The following is a 6,474-nucleotide window of genomic DNA, read 5'->3' as shown; positions in this document are numbered from 1 at the left end:
TGTTATTGTTGCCGAGCAGACGGCGGCCGTTATTGTAATTTTTTTCTTTCTGCTCTTTATTTTTGCGACCGGTGACAAACGAACCGGATATTAACGGAACGTCGGAGGGCGCCTGGTGTAATTATTATTATTATGTTGTTACACGATCCATCCGCCGGGCGCCTTCGGCACGACGACCGCAAACGACGTGTTTACAACGTCCACCGCGACGCCTCCATCACCGCCGGGTACGCGGACGTCCGGTGTCCAACACAACACCTTTTATGACCGTCCGCCCGCAATGGACACTACCGGCGGCGGCTTTACCATTGTTGTCTAACGTGTGTGTGTGTATGTGTGATGAACGCGCCAATGTGATAATTAATGTGTGGTTGGACACTGCCGACCGGAAACCGTACAAACGATTAACTTTGTATTTTCCGTTTGTCGACATTAGCGGGTAAACGTCAAAACCGTGTACTGTGTGTGTTCTTATAGTAATAATTGATTAATTACTACAAAAGGGCATTTAATACAACTTGTTTTTACTCTGGAGTTTTATCGTTGGCTCGATGAAATCTTTTTTTTGGTTTATTTAGAAGTCTGTCGGTCGCCGTCCAAATGTTATATCATATAACATATATGTAATAAATCATACAACAGTTAATAATATACCCGTCCGCCTGCAACGGACCACGTCCCTTGAGAAATGCAATCGTCGCGCCACCGGTTAGCTACTTGTTTGTCTATCTGTTCGGTGTTGGTACATTACCCCACTTAGTGCGCTCATCCTATGACAGTCAGTAACCTCTGCCACTTAAAATACACAGAAATCCGGGGATTTTTTATCGTGAAACCACCAGCTTACATGAACACTGGATTCACCATAAGTAGAACACAAAACCTAGTAGGAAATTAGTTCACCAACTTTGCCAAGAGAATTTGCTCGATGCCCGTATTCTTGTTGTACACAATCAGAACGGCTACGCGTACATATCTTTTGTGAAGGACTGTTCCAGTTGTCATCTCCCGTATTGTATTATTGTAATGTGATTATTGGTCCAATAAACGATCCCTACTGTGAGTGGGTAGGATAATACAATAGTGGTATTTCTCAGGATCCGAATTAGTGAATAAAGAGACAGAACAAGATAAACCGTCGATCGCTTGGCACGATTGGCCATCCAATAAAAATAATCGTCCGGTTCAGCTACTTTTGATATCAGCCGTTTCGGATGTTGAAAATTGAGATGTCAATCGTCTTGGCACTAGACAGTTCGACAGCTGGAGATTTACATATAATTAGAACCTTTGTAGCCCCAAATAGACACAATTCACAATGGAACCGTACTTATATTACCTATAATAACCAGTTTAAGGTAAACTGTAAACAACCGTCTTGGATAAAGTTCAAAAGTATATTGCACGTTTATAAGAATTTATCTAAGGAATAAGATGTACCAAAAAAAAAAACACTAATATAATTATAGCTTGACATTGTCTAAACACTAGTAATAGACCGAGCAGACAAAAGTCAAAAACGCGTTTGACATGGCTTTACAATTAATGATGTCGTTGTAACTGCGAGAGGAAACGGGCATTTGTGACCGACACACAACCGCGAAACACAGGAAATCCGGTAGGTCGTACAAGTGTCCGACCTTGATGCCCGTTACCGGACCCTGTCAACGTTGTACCATACCTATTTGTAAACAAAAGCGCTGACTCTACGTATTGTACCGCGGGTATGGCGGAGATGGTGGTTCCACTGTACTGTAGACGCCGGTATATTATAGCTTTTGTGATGGTAACATCCGGGTGTTACCGACAACGGCCTGCGAGAATCAACAAGTATACCTACGTCGCAGGTTTGTTATGACCCACGTGAGTTTTTTTCCCTGGTCGTTAATAGGGAGGGGGGGTTGGGAAGCCGAGGAAGGCTCTGTGCCGGAACGGGTAAAAAAAGATAAAGGCCGATCGTCAATAGACCATTAACCGTGTACTCGGTGCCGTCGCCGCCGTTGGCGTTGAACGCAATCAATTTTCTTCCGACGGCGGCCGTGGCGTTTAAACGCAGACGGCCGACGCCTCTGCGGACGCTCCGGCCAGGGCGCCCCCCAGAAGTCGCGACGGAAAAGCTTCTTGTTGCCGCGTTCCGGCGCGTCCAAAGTCCGACGACGCCGCAATATCTGACGCCACGTCGGCCGGCCGCCACCGCCGCCGCCGGGTCCCGCGTCCTCGAACGCACGCCCCCGACTCTTTTATCATAACACCGTTGACGTCCCAAGGATGTTTTTTACTCCCCTGCGGACCGCCGTCCCCACTCGCAGAGGACTGATCGTGTCGCAGTGCCGCCGGCGAACGGGTATACGGGACAGGGACAGGCAGACGCCGGCTGCGGCGTCGAGTTTTCGCTTTGATTGTTTCTCAGTTAGTCACTCATTGTTTGTCACGACGTCATCGTATCAAATTCAGATTTCCTTTTTATTGTCGGTGTCGTTGTTGTTTGGCTCGTCGGATAAATTACTTGCGTACCAGCGACCAGCGTACACGTCGTTAGCGCCGAGGCCGTGTCTAAACTCTTAAAAAATTGCATAAATTACCAATGACTTTGGCGATTTTAAATTGACCATTATTTTGATAGTAATACTATTAACATAAGCTTAACTAGATGAACTTGACGGAGACTTAGCCCTTTAAATTTATTGGTCTTTTCGTGGTAAATTACCTACATATTATTATTATTGTACAATTATCTACTTGATAAAAAATAGTTCATGTTATATTGTTATTACCAAACAGTTTTGGCTTTAGTTTTGTTTGTCTAGAAACAAAATTATCACGAGCTTCAAAAAATGCGCTTTAATTATGTGAATAAACTTATGAGAGAACGCCACATATATTACTTTATAGGCACTCGGTATAGGCAATTTATTGTAAAAACCTAATTTAGAGTTAAAATTGTTTATTTTATTTTCCTTTATTCAATATTATTATGGCTCAAAAAATAACATCAACAGTTTATAGAATTACGATAGTTTATGGAGTTTGAGTATGTATTTATTGGGATAGTATTGACTATAGAGGATACCTTATTGGTATAGTTAATTTAATTATCAGACGATGACAGCATGTCCTATGACTTCACTAATAATGTTTTTCCTAAATAAACAGCTTCTAGCTTTTCCAAAAACGGCATGTATAACATCCTCTTGAACACATTTTGATCAAAATTTAGACTTTATTCTGTTACAACTTTTCGAGTTAGCAAAAAACAAGACAGGAATTTGTTTGTACAAAAAGTAATAATCCTAAATGCTAAATTGACCTCAGATCTGAACTGTTCTAACTTCTATTAGCAATCTTACTAAATATGTGCTGTAAAGGGGACCTGATGTAACAGCTGTAAATTAGTTATATTTTTAGGTATATCTTCTGAATCTTACTGGCATTTTTATTGTATATTTATTGGTACTTCATGAAAAATAAAACTTTTTTTTTATGTATGAGCTAATGAATTTATATATGCATATACTAATATATGAACAAAAGTAATATATGCCGCCAAAATGTGTCTGCCGGCATGCAGCTTACAACCTACATGCCATACTTTCGATGGAAACTAAAAAACAACTTTTTCAAGTATCATAGCATATTTGAAGGGCACAAGGAAAAAACGAGCAGTCACTATTTTCTAATCTAAGAAAACCATGTTTAAGTAATGTTAAAAATTGTTAAATTTTTGTTTATAATCGTGCTAAAAAATAAAAAACAAATTAATTTTGTATCAAAACGAATTTTATAACAACAAAATTACCATTTTCAGAAAGTGACTTTCCTTGTTTTTTCCCTGTATCCTTCATTTATGGATGCACCTTAAAAAGAAAAAAAAAGAAATTAATGTGGTGAGGATATACACTTGAAAGGTTTCTCTTTGAAAGGTTCAAATGATAATAAAAGAACATTTAATTTTTCTTATACACTAAGCTCTACCGGTATATATTAGTATACTATTTATCAAGTGTCAACTACTTGGCAATTGTGAATATGGTACTCATTTTATGCTTTGTCCTGAGAAACCTCTGTATTCAAGTCGTGAATGACTTAGGTTATTGCATGGCCAATGTGACAGTGTTCTTAGATGACCTGTATTCAAATAATAAAAGGAGGACCGCCTGTAGGTATAAACTTGAGCTCTCCAATTTTGACCGACAATGTAATGTCTAGTACAAAGAATTTTAAGATGTTAAAATAGTTTTAAGTATAAATGTGCATTAAATAATTATTTCCTTTAGCAAGAAATGAGTTGTTTAGAAAATTGGGAATAGTATTATTACTTATCTAAATCTAGCTATCTCATATAAATTTATAATTTTTGCTTATCAGTTACCTACTTGATTTATCCCACTACATTATGAAAATAATGCATCATATACATAAAATGAAATTCAAATTGTGTGATCGATGCCTTGGGCAAGCGAACAATATAATATATATTATGTATTAAAATAATGAATGTTTATTCTAAAAACATTTTTTAAGATTTTTATCGGAGCAGACTCATGTTTGATTGTTGGAATTAAAACTACTTAAAAAAAAACCAAACGTAATTCGAGAGATTTCTTAATTACAAGACGTGCACCATTGAATGTTAAAAATAATTGCTGTTTACTAATTATATGCATATTGATAAAACCAAACTATATTTTAATCGAAACGTATATACCTAATTAAAATTAAATAACGCACCAACGGCCAACTGTTGATTTCTCTATTTTGACATTTGTGTACACACCGTACACATGTAATAAAATGTTTTATTGTTTTCTAAGTCATAGCCCATAGGTCTTACTCGGTTAGTCAACCAAGCTTTTACGATCGTACTTAACTGATGGGCTATAGTTTAAGCAGACGATGAAACAGCGAATATATATATATATTTATTTATGAATAATATCAAATATGTTATAATAGTACAATGATCAACTGCCATCCGACAGACTAGTAGCTTATACGTAGTGACAGTTTTATTATCTGCAGAACAATATTTGACGTTGAACCTAACCAAACCGATTAAGCAATTATCGGTAATTGGCGTTTTGATCGATTCCGTGTAATTTGATCATAGAAGACCAATTTTCTTCAAGTTGTTTTTGTCTTTTGATCGCGAAGATCCATCTCAACCATAAGGGTGAGGGTTCGTAGGCTACTCTTGGCGTTATTAAACAGTGTTAACAGAAATAGCAGCATTTGAACTATCAATTGATGCTCAGTTAGCTTGGAAATTTAATTTTTATAAAAATAGCAGTAAAAAAAACATCTCTACGCCTACCGCTGTAGTTTTGCACTTTATAGCCCCCGAAACCGCTTGTAGAGAGCAATTAGGTTTATTAAATTTAGAAGTTCAAATGGTACCTTATATCGCGACCAAAAATGGTATCAGTTAGTATCTACCTAACAACGAGCAATATCATTAAATACTTACAAATCAAATAAATAATCCAATATACAAATATTTTGCTCACATAGTATGTATTATAAGAAAAAAACCAAACTAAATACATTGTAATATTGAATATGTATATTTAATATTGTATAGTAAAAAAAACTATGTTTTTATACCATAAAAGTGACACGAGTTGATTGTTTTTTTTTTCAGTTTTCAACGGTACAAATAACAAACATGTTCTTTGCATTATTTTGAACTAAAACAATGTACCTGAAAACGGTATTCGGATAAATAATACAAACATAGTTATTTGTATTTGTCAATTTACAACTCAACTGAAAAGGTAAAAAATTGTAATGTTTATTCAGAATACACTTAGGTATAACGTAAATATGAAAATTAAATGTCTTTCGAATCTGCAACACAAATACTTTCTAATAGTATATTTAATATTACTACATTACTGCCTTCCTAAGCAAAAATGCCGTAAATCGAAAAAAAATGTTTTTGTAAAAACCCGATTAAACAAAGTAAAATGGTTTCTTACTTGATTTAATCGGTTAAAAAAAAAAAAAATTTTCGAGTTAATGCATTTTTGCTTAGGAGGGCAGATTACTAGTAATGAGATAAACAGTTTGCAATTTCCAAAACTGTGTAGTATTACTATTAGAAAAAATATAAAAATTATGCTTATCAAAAATCAAACTTGATACCATTAATTAATAAATATAATTACAAAACAACTAATTATACTTAAGAACATACATAGGTGTTACATACAATGTTCTTAATGTTACCTAAAAAACGCTTGTTAGAAATAAAATTTTGGGAAATTGCAACTATAAAAGTAATTGAAAATAAAATATTTATACTATTCAAAAGTATAAACAAGCGAGTTATATGCCATAATAATTTGTAAATATCCATTACAAAACTAATAAAATAAATAATTAGGAATATACATAGTATAAATAATGTATCTGTTATAAAATATATTTTGCAACCAATACATAACAAATATTTACAATAGAAACAATACATTTTTG

The sequence above is a fragment of the Adelges cooleyi genome, unplaced genomic scaffold (assembly GCF_023614345.1).
Source record: "Adelges cooleyi isolate 19-005CV unplaced genomic scaffold, UGA_ACOO_1.1 ACOO_flye_CR_arks_rails_tigmint_CR_PRNA_376, whole genome shotgun sequence".
Lineage (NCBI taxonomy): Eukaryota > Metazoa > Arthropoda > Insecta > Hemiptera > Adelgidae > Adelges > Adelges cooleyi.
This window is presented reverse-complemented; position numbering follows the sequence as displayed.